An 18,736-nucleotide genomic window follows, 5' to 3' on the forward strand; every position below is an offset into this window, starting at 1 on the left:
ATTATTTAAGACACAAAATGTTAACATATCTAATATGGAGACCACACTTAAATTGTAAAAAGCAATCTAAAATATTACATCAACGAAAATTAAGTACCATGGCCAATTATAAAATATCTAAAATATGACTACAAACTAACCAAATTAAAAAGAAACTCCACTAATGAAGCAAAATATAAAATACTAAAAAGTAAACATAATGAGGAAATATTTATAAAACACTATATAATTTTAGACTAGAAAGAATGATTGAATGAAGAGACCTATCATGTACTTTTATGAAAAGTTTCAATTTTCTAAAAACGTCAATTCTTCACAAAATATAATGTTATACACAAATATTAGTTCATAACAAAATCCTAAGGTGCCTCCTTAGTTCAGTAGGCAGCATATCAGTCTTGTAACAAAATCTTAAAGTCTAAATGTAATAAATCACTTCTGAACATAAAAAAATCACTTTTGTTTTTTCTTAAGCACTGTAACTATTTTTCCCCCAAACTCTAATAGCATCTAATGCATAAAAAATTAGAAGTAAATCTGTGGAAGTTTCTTTCATTGAAGATAGAGTAACAGGGACCAGATTTATTCTACCTAAAAAATTGAGAAATCATACAAAATATATAAAACAACAGTTTCAACACGTTGGAAAACAGGAAGGACACAGCTATGATTCCTAAGAGAGAAAATAAAGAACTTAAGATGACGCCTATAGTATCCCATTTTACAACCAACAGGAAATCTCTAGGCCATTTAGGTACATGCCCTAGAGCAGAATTAGCAAATTGCCTACTCTATGTCTAGTATGTTCAAAAGCTTTATCGTGAACAGGTTTTAGATTTTTTCAATTTTTTTCTTTTTTTACTGAAAGAATATGATTTTTGTCCATTATTTTACTAACAGCATACTGTATTAGTTGATTTATGAATGCTAATAAGTCTTGCCTTCTCAAGATAACCCCAACTTACTCAGTTTCTAATACTTTATTAATATATACCTGGATTTGGTTTGCTGTTATTTTGTTAATGACTGCTGCATGTATGCTCATGAAAGATAACAACATGTAGTTTGTTTTTCTTGTGTTGTTTTTGTATGTGTTAGTGTCAGATTAATACTGGACTCATACAATAGGTTTTAAGTGCTCCTCCTTTCCCCATTTCCAGAGGAGTTTGTACAGGATAAATAACAATGCTTCCCTAAATACCTGAAAACACTTGGCAGTAAAGCCATTTGGGCCTAGCCTTTTCTTTGTGGGAATAAATGTAATTATCAATTTAATTTCTTTACTTTTTCATAAATATATTCAAAGTTTCTTTTTCAGCCTATTTATGGTAATGTGTGTCTTTGTAAGATCTGCCCTATTTGTTATAAAGTAGCTTATAAAATTTTTAAATACTTTTAACTTCTGTAGGGTGTTAATATCTCTTCTTTCATACCTGATTTTGGTAATACGTGTTTTCTCTTTTTTAAATCATCAGTCTATCCCAAAGTTTATCAGTTTTGTTGACCTTTTCAAGGAACCAACTTTTCCCTTCATTGATTATTTTCTATTGTTTTTCTGGTTTTTATTTCATGGATTTCCACTCAAACTTTACCTCTGTTTCAAATTTACTTTGCTATTCTTATTAAGATGAAAACTTAAGGTGACTGAATTGAGATCATTCTTTTCTCATTAAGTTACTATAAATTTAGTGTTGTAAATTTCCCTCTAAATTCCCCCTTTAGGGGAATCTCCATATTTGTTATGTGTTTTCATTCATTTCAAAACATTTTCTAATTTTTGCTGTGAACTTTTCCTTGACCTATGGGTCATTTACAAATGTTTTGTTTAAATTCTCACATTTCTTCCTGGAATTCATTTATAATTTAATTCCAATATACTCAGAGAATAAACCTTGAGTAATTTCAACCTTTTTAAATTTACTGAGACATTTTATAGTCTAGAATATGCTCTATCCTGGAAAATGATCTATAAGCCTGAAAAAAAAAAAAGTATCAAAGTGGTAACAGTACTTCTCAAACTATTTGTCTTTACTAATTTTTCAATCGAGTGGTTCTACTGATAAGAGTTTTGAAATCTCCAGCTATAAGAGTTCAATTTCTACTGATCTTTTCAACTGTCAGTTTTTACTTCTAGTATTTTAGAGCTCTATCAGTACAAACTGTTTTATGTTCCTAATACATTCATCCTTTTACAACTGTGAGAATTTGCTCTTAGTCTCCAGTCACATATTGGGTTTTATAGGATTTTGATTGATGTTGATATGACCACTCCAGTTCTCTTATGCATACAACTTGCCTACTATATTTCCATCCTTTTACTTTAAATGTATTTGTGCTTTGAACCTTAAGTACCACCTAAAGATAACATATAATTGGATCTTGGATTATCACAGAATCTGATAGAGCGTCTTTTGACTAGAGTGCCTAGACCATAATATGTAACAATATTACTGACATGGTTTGATTTTCCTACTTACTTTGTAAATGCCACCCCCACCCTTTTTGTCCCTCTGCTCCTACGTTACTGCCATCATCTCTGATGAGCAGTTTTAGTCTACTGTTTTAACTTCTGTGATGATTTTTATATGTTCTTTAAATGTTATTAAATTCTTAATAGTTCACCTCAGGATTACAACATGCATACAATATGCAACAATACAAGGCAAGGCTGTCCACTCTCACCACTTCCAACCAACAATGTACTAGAGATTATAGCAGTATAATAACACAAGAAAAAGAAAATTAAAGGCACAGAGAATGGGTACGAAGAAGTAAAATGTCTTTACCGGAGATGACCCATCCTATATGTGGCAAATTCTAAGGACCCATAAACTTTCCTAGAAAACTTAGAGTGTACCACGGTCACGGGACATAACATGAATACGTAAAATCAACTGCGTTTCTATATATTAGCAATGAAAAAAATAAACATGAAATTAAGGATGCAATGCTATCCAGAGTAGGATCAAAAAGAAAAATATTTGGGACTAGTCGGACTAATGGACTAATACACTGAAAAATGCAGAAATTACAACATAGCATAGCATCCAACACAGCATCATCCAATCTACGAATATGGACTGTTTTTATATATATTTACATCTTTGATGATGCTATGTTGCTAAGACTTCAAGTCTCCCTCAAATAATCTACAGATTCAAAGTATTTCCAGACTTCCAGTTTCTGTTCTGGCATGTAAGAATCTTGGAAAATGCCATCTGTCTTAGTAACAAGTAAAAAAGTGAACAAATCAATACATCACCAACCTTTCTTGATATGTAAGAGAAGTAAGGTAACAAGAACAAACTGCTGCCCCCAAATTGAATGTAATGACAGACAAGTCCAGAAAAACACAACTTTGAGCAGCAATCACTGCAGGAACTAGTGCCATGGTAAGGAAAATTGAGCTGTAACTGAGGAACTGCTGGAAGCTCAGTGTGGACAACTCTGAGAGTTAAAAACTTCAGAGACACACAATCCATGAAGGTCCCCATACTTTTTTGAGTTTTACTTCATTGATCTCTAATAGGTTCTCACAGAGAATAAAAAAGCCCCTTGTACTTCTGGCAGGGGAAGGGAGAAAAGGAACCATTTTGAAACATCCCACAGCATTCTGTTCTTCCTCACAAGGTCTGCCCATGAGAGTCTAAGAGACTCAAGTTGGCTCTAGCCTTCCATAAGAAGAAAGGGAAATATCCAACTCCCACCCTCTCTAGCAATCCTGTCCCACCTAAAAGGTGGGGAAACAGGGGAGAAACTGAGGAATACATGTAAAGTTCACACTTCAGAGGTAACAGCTCACCAAAAAAATAAGATCTAATCACAGGACTACAAAATGCTTTCCCTCCTCCCATACTTTATCAGAATATTACTAAAGGACTATTTACAGCAGTTTCTTTTACCCAGTACATCATGTCTGGCTATCAAGTAAAAATGACAAGGCATACTAAAAGACAAAAGACACAGATGGAAGAGACAAACCAAGTATCAGAACCAGACTCTGATAGGGCTGGGATGTATAAGAATTATACACCATGACCAAGTAGGATTTAACTCAGGAATACAAGGATAGTTCAACATTCAAAAAAAAAAAATCAATTAATGTAATCCATCATATCAAGAGGCTAAAAAAAAAACACACAATCATACCAATAGATGCAGAAAAAGCATTTGACAAAAACCAAAACCCATTCATGATAAAAACTCAGTATACTAGGAGTACAGGGTAACCTCCTCACCTTGATTTTGACTATTTACAAAAACGAACAGTAATATCTACTAAGATGAGAACTTAAGCAAGGATGTCCCCTTCTCAACCACTGCTTTTCAACATTATACTGGGGGACCTAACTAATACAGTCAGAAAAGGAAACAAAAGGTCTAAGGTTGCTAAGGCAAAGATAAAATTACCCTGTTCACGGATGACATGTTTATCTAAGTACAAAATCTGGGGGGAGAGGAAACCCAAAAATACTTCTGGTATAAGCTATTATAGCAAGGTTGCAGAATACAAGTTTAATGTACAAAAATCAATTACTTTATACTATAATGAACAAACGGAATTTGAAATTAAAAAAAAAAAACACAATGCCATTTCCATTAGCATCCAAATAAATAGAAAGTTCTATGGTAAAAATCTACCAGAATAATGTACAAGGTCAGTATGATGAAAATTATAAAACTCTGACCAAAGATATTAAAGAGCTAGACAAATGAAGAGAGATTCCATGTTCATGGACAGAAAGACTCATTGTTGTCAAGATGTCAATTCTCCCCAACTTGAATTATAGATTCAATGCAATTCCAATCAAAATCTCTGGAAGTTATATGCAGATATTGAAAAACCAATTCTAAAGTTTACATGGACAGGCAAGAGTAGAATAGCTAACACAACACTGAAGGAGAAGAACTAAGTCAGAAGACTGACACTAGGGGCACCTGGGTGGTTCAGTTAATAAATGTCTGCCCTTGGCTCAGGTCATGATCTCAGGGTCCTGGGATGGAGTCCCACATCTGGCTCCCTACTCAACAGGGAGTCTGCTTCTCCCTCTATCTCTGCCCGTCCCACCACTTGTGCTCTTTCTCCTTCTCCTGCTCATTCTTAAATAAATAAATCTTAAAAAAATAAAAAAAGAATGACACTAGATGACTTTAAAACGTACCATACAGATTCAGGGAACAGGACACTGTGGTATTGGTTAAAGAATAAACAAAGGTATCAATAAAATAGAACACGGAGCCCAGAATCAGATCCATGAATATGCTCAACTGATTTTGACAAAGGAGCAAAAGCAACATAGTGGAGCAAAGACAGTCTCTTCAACAAATGGTGCTGGAATAATGGACATCTACGTGTCAAAAAATGAATCTAGACACAGATCTTACACCACCTCATCAAGAAAATTAACTCAAAATGAATCACCAATCTAAAACATAAAACCATACAACTCCTAGAAAACACAGGAAAAATCTAAATGATTCTAGGAATGGTAGTGACCTTTAGATCCAAAATCAAAAGCATGATACACGAAAGAAACAAGCTGAACTTCATTACCAATGAAAACTATTATACAAAAGACAAAGTCAAGAAAATGAGAAGACAAGCCACAGATCAAGAAAGATATTTCCAAAAGGTCCATCTGAAAAAGGTTTGTTATCCAAAATAACAAAGAACTCTTAAAACTCAACAAGAAAACAATTTAAAAATGGGTCAAAGACCTTAATAGACAGCCTACCAAAGATGATACACAGATGGCAAGCAAGCTCATGAAAAGCTCCACATCAGAAGTCATCAGGGAAATGCAAATCAAAATAACAATGAGCTACCACTACACCCTATAGCAATGGCTAACACTAGTACACAGACAACACCAAATGCTTGATATGGTTGTGGAGCAATGGGAACTCTCATTCATTGGTCTAGGAACATGAAATGACACAGACACTTTGGTAGAGTTTGGCAGTTTCTTACAAAACTAAAAATACTCTTACCAATGACCTAGTAATCATATTCCTCCTCCCAAAGGAGCTGAAAACCTACGTCCACACTAAAACATGCACACGGATGTTTCAATCAGCTGTTCAAGAGTCAACTGTAAATTCTTAACAATTTGAGAGTATGACAAACAATACAAATGAAAACAGAAAAGCACTAACAGACAATTCAACAGAGAAGGTATAGCAATGCCTAACAAGCACATGTAAAGATCTGCAAAGGCACCACTGACTATTGAAATGCAAATTAAAATAACACTGAGCCGCTGTTAAGTACACATTGAAACAGTAACAATCAAAGACTGTCAACAGCAAGTGATAGAGAAGTACAGAGAAACTCGATCCATTAAATGTTGCTGGTCAGAATGTAAAACAGTACAGTCACCTTTTAAACAATTTCGTCCTTTTCAAAAGTTAAACATATGCTTTTTATACAACAGAACAATCCCACTATTTTTGGATATCTAAAAACAAATGTAAACACATGGCCCATATAAAGACTTGCAAGCGAATCCTGATAACACCATTATTTGTAAAAACACCCAAACTATAATAAAAAATCTCTTATTTTTCAAAATTTTCATCTTCTAATAAATGGCTAGACAAAATGTGGTATCTTTCTAGAATGAAGTACAATTTAATAATTTTTTAAAAATGGGTGTGCTTCAACTGGTATATGCTCAAACATGGCTGACTCTCAAAAACATTATTCTGACAGAAGCCAAAAACCCAAAGACTACTTTTAAATAACTGCAAAAAGTAGAAAGTGACAGAAAGCAGATCACGTTAACTGCAAAAGAGCATGAGGCAACTTTTTCAGGCAATGGAAGTCATCTGTAGCTGTGATGCACCAATGTATACATTTACTATAAATTATTCAACTGTGAACTTAAGATGGATGAATTTTATGGTATGCAAATTATACTTCAATAAAGCTTTTTAAGAAAACTAAGAAACAGAAGAAAATCTTTACAAACTTGGAATAGAAGATTTGTTGGCACACATAAGTACTACAAATAAAAGGGGAAAAAAATCATCCTTGGGACTTTGTAACAATTAAAGAAGTCACCCGTGAAAAATGGAAAGGCAAGAATCAGTCCAGGAAAAGTATTTGCAACAGATCTATCTTGTAATGAATTTTTATGCATGATATATAAATAACTCATATAACTCAAAAGAGAGACAACCTCTTAAGAACTGAAACTTTTCACAAGAGAAGATCTGTGAATGGTTAATAACTACAGGCAAAAAAGCTGATAGTTATCACAGAATTGCAAATTACACCACAATTAGATCCATTTCATACACACCAGAATAACTAAAATTAAAGACTAACCATCTCAAGCACTGAAGAGGATACTGAGCAATGTGAATTCTATAAACTGGTAGTAGGAATATAAATGAAAACTCGACATAACATCTGGCAGTTCTTTTGAGAAGTTAAACACGACTACCATACAGCTCAGCCACTGAACTCAAGGTATTTACTGAAGAAAAACACAAGTCCACACAGAGACTTGTACAGAAATGATGATAGGTGCTTTATTTGTTACCGCAAAGAATTGGAAACAACCTTAATTTCTTTCAACAGTAAAATGTATAAACACACATGATATATGCATACAATGGGATACTAATGACCAATTTTACAAAATTAATTGTTGACATACATGGCAACATGAAAGCATCTCCAAAACATTACGCTAAGTGAAATATTTTAAATACCAAGAATTATACAACATATTGCAGTATACGGTATAGCGGTAAATGTTATCTATATACCAGAAAGCAGAACAGTGGTTGCCTGATGATGAGTGTGCAATAAAGTATAGATTACAAACTGACAACTAGATAAACAGCATCCGCAAAAAATTTACACCGATGAATACATTTGGTTAAAAAGTGAATGCTTCTACCTTCCCATCCCGAATTCCCCTTCTAGACAGAACAATAAAGCTCATCTGCTCTCTGTACATCACAACACTGTACTGTAGTTTCTTCCCAGGGTAGTAAGGCAGGAAAGCCTTGGGGGGTGGGGGGCGTTTAAATTAGGGGAAAAAAAAAAAACAAAATAGTCAACTCACAAATCAGTAGACAATAGGAAATCCTACAGATTCTCTAAGCCAGCTATTAGAACGAACATGTGAATTTAGTATGGTTAAAAGATATAAAATCAACACATGCAACACCTCAACACCAAAGACTACAGAAGGCCACTGAGAGAAAACTACACAACATTGTTGACCTAAACAAATAGAGTGATGCATCTTGTTCATGGTCTAAAAGACTCAACTGTTAAGATGTCACTACTACCCAAAATGGTCTACAGATTCAGTGCATTTCCAGTCAAAATCCCAGGCTTTGCTTTTTTTTTTTTTAATTAACAAACTGATTCTAAAATTCATCTGAAACTGTAAAGAACCTATAATAACCCAAACAATTTGACAAAGCTGGGAGGACCCAGACATTCTGTAATGTATTATAAAGCTAGAGTCATCAGGATAATGTGGCAATGGTACAACATAGAAAAATAAATCAATGAAAAAAATAAATCAATGAAACAAATTAAACAGTTGCAAAATAGACCCATATTGTCAATAAAATTTCAACAAAGATACAAAGGTAATTCAGAGAAAGGACAGTTTTATCAACAAACGGTGCTAGAACAATTGAATATACACAGGTAAAATATGCATGACTCTTGATTTTGGCTTAGATCATGATCTCACAGTCAGGTGATGGAACCCTGGAGACCAGCTCCTCACTCAGCAGGGTGTCAGCCTGAGATTCTCTCTCTCCCCCTCTGCCTCTGCCCCTCCCCACCCCCATCTCACGCTTGTGCGTGCTCTCTTTTTCTCTCTCTCTCTCTAAAAAAAAGATTGACCTTACCAAGTGTTTGTGAGGAGGTGTGGAACAACTAGCATTCTCATATACTGCTGGTGGGAATGTAAAATGACAACTGTGGAAAAGAGTATGGCACTTTCTTAAAAGGTTAAATATTCCTCTACTACACAACCTAGCTTTTCCAAAATAAATATACATATATACTTATATATGTATATAAATGAAAGTATGTGTCCATATGAAGACTTATAATCCATTCTCTTACATTCTCTTCCCATGTACTCAAAAGATAAGAAACCATATGTCCATATAAAGACTGGTATACAAATGTCGATAGCATCACAAGTCAAAATAATCAAAAACAGGAAATTACCCAAATGTCTATGAATAGTTGAACTGCAAACAAAGAGTGATATGTATATCCATACAAAAGAATAAGGTAATAAAAAGCAATGAAATATATGAAAGATGAATGGATCAAGGAAATGTGGTACAGAAGGAAATCCTGTCATTTCATGGATGAACATGGATGAACAGTGAGGCCATTATGTTGAATGAAGTAAACTATAAGAAGAAAGACAAATACTATACAGTATATCACATGTAGAGTCCCCCAATTTCTTTTTAAAACCTGATTTCATAGAAACCGACTAAAATGGTGCTTGCCAGGTACTCGGGGCAGAGGGAATTACAGTGATGAAAATCAAAGGGAACCAATTTTCAGATGCAACAAGTTCTGGTGATCTAATGTACAGCATGGTGACTTAAAAAAGAAAAAAGGAAAGAAATATAGATACATATTACAACATGGATAAACCCCAAAGTAATTTTAATGAGCGTGAGAAGCCAGCCAAGAAAAGAATATATATTTTATGTTTCGCCTTATATAAAATGCTAGAAAATGTAATCTATAGTGACCAAAAAAAAAAAATCCCTGGGGACCATGGTTGGGACTAGGAAGGATGAAATACTAAGTTTACAAAGGGGCATGAGCAATTTTTGGGGGGTGATGGATATGCTCATTACCTTTACTAGGGTGGTGGTTTTACATGTGTATACATACACCAAAGTTTATAAACTGTATATTTTAAATAAGTGCAATCTAGTCTACATCAATTACACCTTAATAAAGCTGTTTAAACAACAATTAGGGTGACCAGTTAGCCCGGCTGGTTAGAGCGTGGTGCTAATAAAAAACAAGAAAACGAAAATGCAAGCCAAAAATGAGATTAAACGTATGCAAAATCTGTCACCTTGTATCATGAATGTATTAAAGATTCCTACAAAAAAATTAAGACAACTCAACTTTAAAGCAGGCAAAAAAACTATACAGATACTTCACAAAAGAATACAGAGGAAGCAGCACCTAATAACACAAGAAAAAGTGCTAAATATCATTAAGCAGGAAAATTAAAATGCAAACTACTTCACAGTGACTAGAATAGCTAAACCAAAAGACAATCACGTGTTGGTGACTGTGTAGGAAGAGAAACAGAACTCTTCGACACTGCTGGTGGGAGTTTAAAATGGTACAACGCTGTGGAAAGCAGTTTAGCAGTTTCTCATTAACAGTTTCTCTATTAAACTTCAAGACACATTATAAAGCTACTGTAATTACAACAGTGTGACATTCAAGCAGGGACAAACAAAATCTAATGTAACGGCTCAGGAGCCCAGAAAAAGGCACACATATGTGGATATTTGTTTATTAAAAAAATGTGGCATTGAATGAAAATGGGAAAAGGATATGTAGGAATTCCTATGGAAAACTCTGCAACATTATCATACTCAAAAATCCAATCTAACTAGAATACAGACCTAAATGTGAAAGGAACACAAGGAAAGTTCTAGAAAGTAACAAAGGAAAATATCTTCATGATTTCAGGTACAGAAATATTTCTTAAGCAAAGAAGACAAAAAGAAAAAGACTGATCTACATTAGAATTAAGAACTTTCATTAATCCAAGGGCACTACTAAGAGAATGAACAATACAAAACGCAGGGAAAAAGTGTTTGCAACAAAAATAACCAAAGATTCTTATTCAGAATACATAGAGAATTTCTATGTCTCATTAACAAAGAGACAATGCATTAAAAAATGGGCACCAGATCTGAAGATGCACTTGGAAAAAAAAAAAGTTATGCAAATAAAAATGCACTCACTCATCAGCAATCAGTAATATGCAAATCAAAATTATATGAAGTACAGAAACTCAACAGAGTAACTGAAATTCAGCAATCAAAATAAATAAAAACCCCGACAATACTAAATGTTGGTAAGGATATGGAACAAATTCTCATACAATGCTGGTGAGTGTGTAAAATAGTACATCCACTTTAGAGTATAACTTGCAATCAACAATATATGAATACTGTTCATATGAATACAGGCACATCCAGTGAGAAAACAATTCTCTGCTACATAAATGCATGCCCATATGCATCTGATGTACAAGAATGTTCACAGGTGCTTTACTTGTAATAGCCCTCAACTATACAAACAATGTAATACTAATAAAGAAAGAAGTAACTCTAATTACATGAATGAATCTAACAGTGGGCCAAAGAAGCTACACACAAAAGAATATTGTATGATTACACTCATATCATGTTCAAAAGTGAACAAAACCAAACTACAGTGTTTAGGTGTGCATATAGTCAGGCTAAAACTGCAGGTATTAAAGACTAATTAAATTTTTAAAAATGTTATCTTTGGTGGGGAAGGGGGAAGTAGGAAATCCGATTTGAGAAAAGACTGCAGGCTGCCTCCAGGGTGTTGATAATGTTCAACTTCTTGATCTGGGTAGCAATTAGGCAAATGTTTAATCTATAATAATTCACTGATAAGCGTATTTGGGTTATCTGCACTTTACCCATATGTTGCACAATAAAGAGTTAAAACCAAAGAACAATGTTCCTGTTTGGGTCAGAAATATGGGGGGAAAAAAGAATTTCTTTTTCACATTATGTATTTAAAAAAATCTGACGAAGAGATTAATAAAAGTGGTTAGTCATCTATGTAGATGGGTTAAATGGTATGGATGACAATACTTTTGAATGGTACAAATTTACTTGTCAAAAGTTCTTTCAAAAAATACGTCCTTAAAAAAAGAACAAAGCTATGTACAGTGCTATTTAAAGATGATAATCTTAACAACCCAAGACCTAGCAGAGTGGGTGACACACGTAAGCACTCCATGTTTACTAAATCAATTAATGCCCCAGTACTGGAGATATTCTCTCTGACTTCAATGTCTATTCCCTTCTTCCTTGCCTAGCTAATCCTGCTTATCTGCAGAATCCATTTTCACAAATGCCTCACAAAGTAAGCTTTCTTTCCATTTCAAACAACAGTGTGGCCCTTTTCAAACAAAAGAGTCATCCCAATCCAAAGTAAATCAGTCTTTTTTGTCTTAATGCTACTGTCTTATAAAAAGATAATACTTGCTCCATAAATTAATGTTTGAATGAATAAATGAATACATGCATTGTATTTTATTTGAAAATCACACACAATAAAGTCCTTGCTTTCTTGAGCTACAATTAGATTTTTACTGTGGCAAATAAAAAGTGAACTCAACTGCAGAAAAAGACTAACTTCATTTGAGAAGACATTTAAATTTCAGATTTGATTTATTATGTATCTACTTAGTTTTTAGTAAATTTTAAAAAATGTATTTTACTGATTTAAATTACATTAAAAATTTCAAATGGCCTGCCCTCCATGAAGGTTCTGGGGGTTCCATAATTTGGGACATGACAATATATCCCCACCAAGCTGAAATACAAGTTGTTGTACCCTCATGCCACCTACCACAAAAAGAGAGGCACAATGCTTGGTTAGTATTTTTGTATTCTAGAGGTAACATACACTAAGTTTGCTACTTTGATCCATATTGAGAATCACCCACAAGGCTGCTAGCAAATTCAAGATGGAGTATAAGCCCCTGTACCATCTGGGCCTTATGAACCAGCATATCCAGTGGTACCTTTAGTGTCCATGGCAAATACGGATGCTCTATAGAGCCTCTCCCAAACACTAATTTGAGAATGACAGTGTAGAGGTCTATGATTTCTCAAACATAACATCTTCTGCAAATATCTATTTTACTTTTGAGAAACAAGTTTTGCCTTGCTACCGGGGCTTCGGAGACACTGAGTGCCTAACTACAGGACATCAGGTGACAATGTCACCTGAACTTCCTATTATGAACTGCTTAGTTAGCCACAACTGTTGGGCAGGGGCAGTAGCAATCTGTGTAAGAGGCTGAGTTTACCCAAGAGCAGATAGGTATTTATTTATTTATTTTTAAAGATTTTATTTATTTGAGAGAGAGAAGGAGAGATAGAGCATGAGGGGGGGCAGGTCAGAGGGAGAAGCAGACTCCCTGCTGAGCAGGGAGCCCGATGCGGGACTCGATCCCAGGACTCCAGAATCATGACCTGAGCCGAAGGCAGTCGCTTAACCAACTGAGCCAGCCAGGCGCCCCCAGGAGCAGATAGGTAGATCAGACTCCTTGAACATCAACTCCAGTAGGAGTGCCTTCTCTACCTCAATCCATGCCTATGCCCACCTGGGCAGTTCCTTACGACTGGCTGACCGAGGAAGAAAAACCTTGAGCCTATTTCAAACAGTGAGTTTGCACAGTATGTTGGTACCATCCAAAAGTAGATGGCCCACAGGTCACTCGGGTGACCATGAAAGAAGGTGGTAAAGGAAAATCCTCCTAGGGAACAGAACTTCACAGTACACTTAGATGTCCATTTTGTCTGGATTGAGAGATGGCCAGAATTACTGAGTGAAACAGATTCATGGACAGTTACTAATGGTGTGGTTGAACGCTCAGGGATCTGGAACGAACAGGACTGGAGGACTGCTAATGAGAAGTCTGGGAAGAGATATGCAGAAGCACTTCTTTCAGAATGGGCACAGACTTTGAAGATACCTGTGTCTCATGAGTGCCTCAGGGGCATGCTCTGTGAAGGAGGCTTTTAATCATCAGGTGAACAAAATGACATGCACTATGGAAGTGAATCAAACTCTTCCTCCAGCTACACCAGTGCTTGTTCAATGGGCCCATGAATGAAGTGGCCACGGTGGCAGAGACAGAATATACAGTGGCTCAACAGCTAATGCTACTGTTGGGAACCTAACCTGCGAACATCAGAGATCAACGCTGAGACTCTGATATGGCACCATTCCTTGGGGGGACCAGTCACCTGGAGGCAGATTACTGACAACGGATTTTTTCTGTCATGGAGGACAGTGCCTCTTCTCACTGATATACCTAGTAAGTCGTTCACAGAATTTTTGATTCCCATCCAAAAAACTCTGAGCTCTGCTGGTTCTGAAACTTAGTGCCCAATGGAAGATTGCTTCTACCAGGAAACACAACTGTTCCACTGAATTAAATACTTTCACCTGGCCACTGAACCAACAGGCAGGGAGAGGGGTTACTTACTCTAAGGGCCTGAGTGATTGATTCCAATCATAAGGGGAAATTGAGTTGCTGCGCAAAATGGGGACCAAGAGGACTACATCTGAAGCCTGGGAGATTCACTTAGACTCCTCACTGTACTTCCAGGTCTACTATTCAAAGTTAATGTAAAACTGCCACCACCACCACCACAAGGCAGGACATTTAAGGACCCTTCAGAAATCAAAGTTTTGTTCACATCATCATCAGAGTACTCAGGACAGATGAAAGGCTGGCTTAGGGCAAAAGTATGTGAATGGGGAGTGAAAGAAGGAAGCCAGAGGTACCAACTACCAGCTTGTGACCAATCATAGCAACAAGGAATATAGGGCTTTACATATTTTCCCTTCATTTATTGTATATATTATGTCTACATCTGTGTAAATGTTAACCATTTTCTTCTTCCCGCTCTTCCCCATATTTATTTTATATATAATTTGTTGGAAGTAAACTTTACAAGGTAGTCTTTAGTTAGCAGAATATTCAGAAGCACTGTGATAAAGTATGTAATTCATATAGCCAGCCATGACTATTAGGATTGTACCTCTCATTATTTTGGGGAGAGGGTAAGAAATTCTTCACTTGTATGAAGGACAGCTTTATCTTGTAAGGTATAAACAGAATTCTTTTGTTGTTGGATGGAAGTTCAAACACGTTTAGAAGCACTGATATGGAAGTTAAGTAGCCAAAGGAGTGGACTGTGCCCATTACCTACTGCCTTTCAATTACAAATATATATATATTTCTTAAGATTTATTTATTTTAGTGAGGGCCCAGGCACATGCAAGTGGGGGGAGGGAGAGGGGGAGAGAGAGTCCCAAGCAGACTCCCCTCTGAGCTCAGAGCCCTATTCGGGGCTCCATCTCATAACCCTGAGATTATGACCTGAACTGAAATCAAGAGTCAGACACTTTAACCAACTGAGCCACCCAGGCGCCCCTACTCACTCTGTTTCAAATCTACTCTGTAATAAAGGGTCTAGACTCAAGTCAGTGTTCTCCTTCTCCCTGCCAAAAATTTAAAGTTCTGTCAGTAGAGGGTGCTAGCAGAAGAACAATGCAATAGAAAAATTGTCTTTGGGGGAAGGGGGGAAGGGAGAATGTGTGTGTGTGTGTGTGTGTAAGGCAAATCCCCAACCTCAGGGCCTAACCACACCCGAGCAGGGGGAGGGGAAGTTCTCTTAACAGTCCTGCTCAGCAGTTCCCTTCCTGTCAGCCTTGACCTTGCAACTGTGTACCAGCTCTGGTGGAAGGCAACCCAGTGAATTTCTCCACTATCTGCTGGGCTACACCTAACACATTTCCAACAAGCTCTAAAATCCAGTTTTGGGGAGAGGGTCCCCCTTTCAGGTTTGTTCTTTCCTTATGTATTCTCCCTTAGCTCCTTTATCCTTCTCAATGCCTAATTTCTTGAAAAAAATATTCTTTAAACTGTCCTTGTTCAAACTACTGTGTGGTTTCCGTCTCTTCACTGATAAGAGGAATAAATATTTTCTAAAGATTTTTAAAATTCGGGGGAGAGAGAATGAGAAGGCACAAGCACAATAGGGGTTAGGGGCAAAGGGAGAGGCCGACTCCCGATGGGGAGGGAGTCCACACAGAGCTCAATCCCAGGATCCTGAGATCATGACCTGAGCTGAAGGCAGATGCTTAACCAAGTGAGCCACCCAGGTGTGCCGATAAGGGGAATAAATATTTTTACATCTAGGGGAGGAGCAAGATGGCGGAGGAGTAGGAGACCTGGATTTCAACTGGTCCCAGGAATGGAGCTAGATAGGGATCAAACCATTCTAAACACCTACAACTCAACAGGAGATCGAAGATGAGAGTAGCAACAACTCTCTGAACAGAAAAGCGACCACTTTCTGGAAGAGAGGACGTGCGGAGAAGTGAATCCGAGGCGATATTCGGGAGAACAGACAGCAGGGGAGGGGGCCTCCGATGGCCGCTTCTGGCAAGTGATAGAGCCAAGGAGCACGACTTTTAGAAGTCGGCTCCGCTGAGGGACGTCGCTCCAGTGGCTAAGCGGGGATGGAAACCTCGCGGGACAGTGTGGTCTCAGGACCCTCGGGGTCACAGAAAGACCGGGAGTGCCTGAGTGCGGCAGAACTCCTGGGTATCGAAGCGGGGAAGCCGGCTGCAGAGACCGAGCTGAGGCGCGGGCTCTCAGCTCAGGGTTGCCATACACCGTGATCCGCGGCCCAGTCGGGCCACTGCTCCTCCAGCAGGGAGGAGCCAACAAGCGGCAGATCCGGGGAGACTCCCCTTCCTCCCCCGGGAGGAGCAGCGTGGGAGCACACCGCAGGGATCTGCTGGGGTTAGAGACTCCACACGGGGTCGGGTGCCAGAGATAGAAACGCTCCGTCACAGGCCGAGTGAGCATGCAGTGCGGCCAGAGACCAGGGAGACGGGAGTGATTGACTGCTTTCCTCTGGGGGCTCACTGAGGAGCGGGGCCCCGAGTTCTCGGCTCCTCTGGGGCGGAGACTGGTGGCCGCCATTTTCACTCTAGTCCTCCAAAGCTGTACCAAGAGCTTGCAGGGAACAAAAGCTCCCGAGAGCAAACCCGAGCAGATAACTTAGCCGGGACCCGGCAAGGGCGGGGCAATTCCGCCTCTGGGAAAGACACTTGGGAACCACGGCAACAGGCCCCTCCCCCAGAAGATCAGCAAGAACAGCCAGGCAAGACCAAGTTTACTGATCAATGAGAAGGGCGGAATTCCAGTGAAAGAGGAATACTGCACAGAGAATTTATGGCTTTTTTCCCATGATTCTTTAGTCTTTGAAAGTTAAGTTTTTTTGAATTTTTCTTTTTCCCTTTTTCAACCAACATCTTATCATTCCCTTTTTAAAAAAATCTTTTTTATTTTTCATTTTTAGAGTCATACTCTATCCCTTCACAATAGTTAACCTTATTTTTGGGGGTGTATATATATATATATATATATATATATATAAGCTGTTCTCTCTTTAAAATTTTGGGATACAGTTTCTTCTAACAGACCAAAATATACACTAAGTCTCTAGTGTGTGGCTTTGTTCTAGTCTCCTGCCTGATCACATTCTTTTTTTTTAAATCCTCTCCTTTTTCAACCAATTCTTTTAAAAAAAATCTTTTATAATTTTCATTTTTACAGTCATACGCCATCCCTTCATCGTATTAACCCTTATTTTTGTACATATATGTTTTTCTTTCTTTAAAATTTTGGGAGGCACTTTCTTCTAACAGACCAAAATACGCTCAAAATATAGCATGTGGCACTGATCTAAGCACCAGCCTAATTATATCTGATCATATTCTGTTTTGTTTTTGTAATCTTTTTCTTTTTTTTTTTCTTTCTTTTCCCCCAGTTTCAGGTCTTTTCTGATTTGTTTAGTGTATATTTTCTGGAGATGTCATTACCCTGTTATCATTTTGTTCTCTCATTCATCTATTCTCTGGACAAAATGACAAGACAGAAAAAATCAACTCTAAAAAAAGAACAAGAGGCAGTACTGACTGCCAGGGACCTAATCAATACAGACATTAATAAGATGTCAGAACTAGAGTTCAGAATGATGATTTTAAAGATACTAGCTGGGCTTGAAAAAAACATGGAAGATACGAGAGAAACCCTTTCTGGAGAAATAAAAACTAAAATCTAACCAAGTCGAAATCAAAAAGGCTATTAATGAGGTGCAATCAAAAATGGAGGCTCCAACTGCTAGGATAAATGAGGCAGAAGAGAGAATTAGTGATACAGAAGACCAAATGATGGAAAATAAAGAAGCTGAGAAAAAGATAAGCAACTACCGGATCACAAGGGCAGAATTCGAGAAAGCAGTGATAACATAAGACAAAACAACATTAGAATAATTGGGATACCAGAAGAAGAAGAAAGAGAGAGAGGGGCAGAAGGTATACTGAAGCAAATTATAGCAGAGAACTTCCCTAATTTGGGGAAGGAAACTGGCATCAAAATCCAGGAGGCACAGAGAACCCTTCTTAAAAGCAATAAAAATAGGTCAACACCCCGACACCTAATAGTAAAACTTACGAGTCTCAGAGACAAAGAGAAAATCATGAAAGCAGCTCAGGAGAAGAGATCTATAACCTACAATGGTAGAAACATTAGACTGGCAACAGACCTATCCACAGAGATCTGGCAGGCCAGAAAGGACTGGCATGATATATGCAGAACACTAAATGAGAAAAATATGTAGCCAAGAATACTATATCCAGCGAGGCTGTCATTGAAAATAGAAGGAGAGATAAAAAGCTTCCAGGACAAACAAAAACTAAAGGAATTTGCAAACACAAAACCAGTCCTACAAGAAATATTGAAAGGGGTCCTCTAAGCAAAGAGAGAGCCTAAAAGTAACATAGACAAGAAAGGAACACAGACAATATACAGTAACATTCACCTTACAGGCAATACAATGG

At 37.3% G+C, this 18,736-nt stretch overlaps 1 protein-coding gene across 11 annotated transcripts in view; it reads right to left on the bottom strand.

The window, feature by feature from the left end:
- RAPGEF6 (Rap guanine nucleotide exchange factor 6) overlaps window positions 1-18,736 on the bottom strand; it is a 209,555-nt gene that overhangs the window by 157,413 nt on the left and 33,406 nt on the right. The window lies entirely within an intron of this gene.

This window comes from Eumetopias jubatus, unplaced genomic scaffold (assembly GCF_037043125.1).
Source record: "Eumetopias jubatus isolate StellerSeaLion01/CBP00866 unplaced genomic scaffold, mEumJub1_p1.0 scaffold_5, whole genome shotgun sequence".
Taxonomy (NCBI): Eukaryota; Metazoa; Chordata; class Mammalia; order Carnivora; family Otariidae; genus Eumetopias; species Eumetopias jubatus.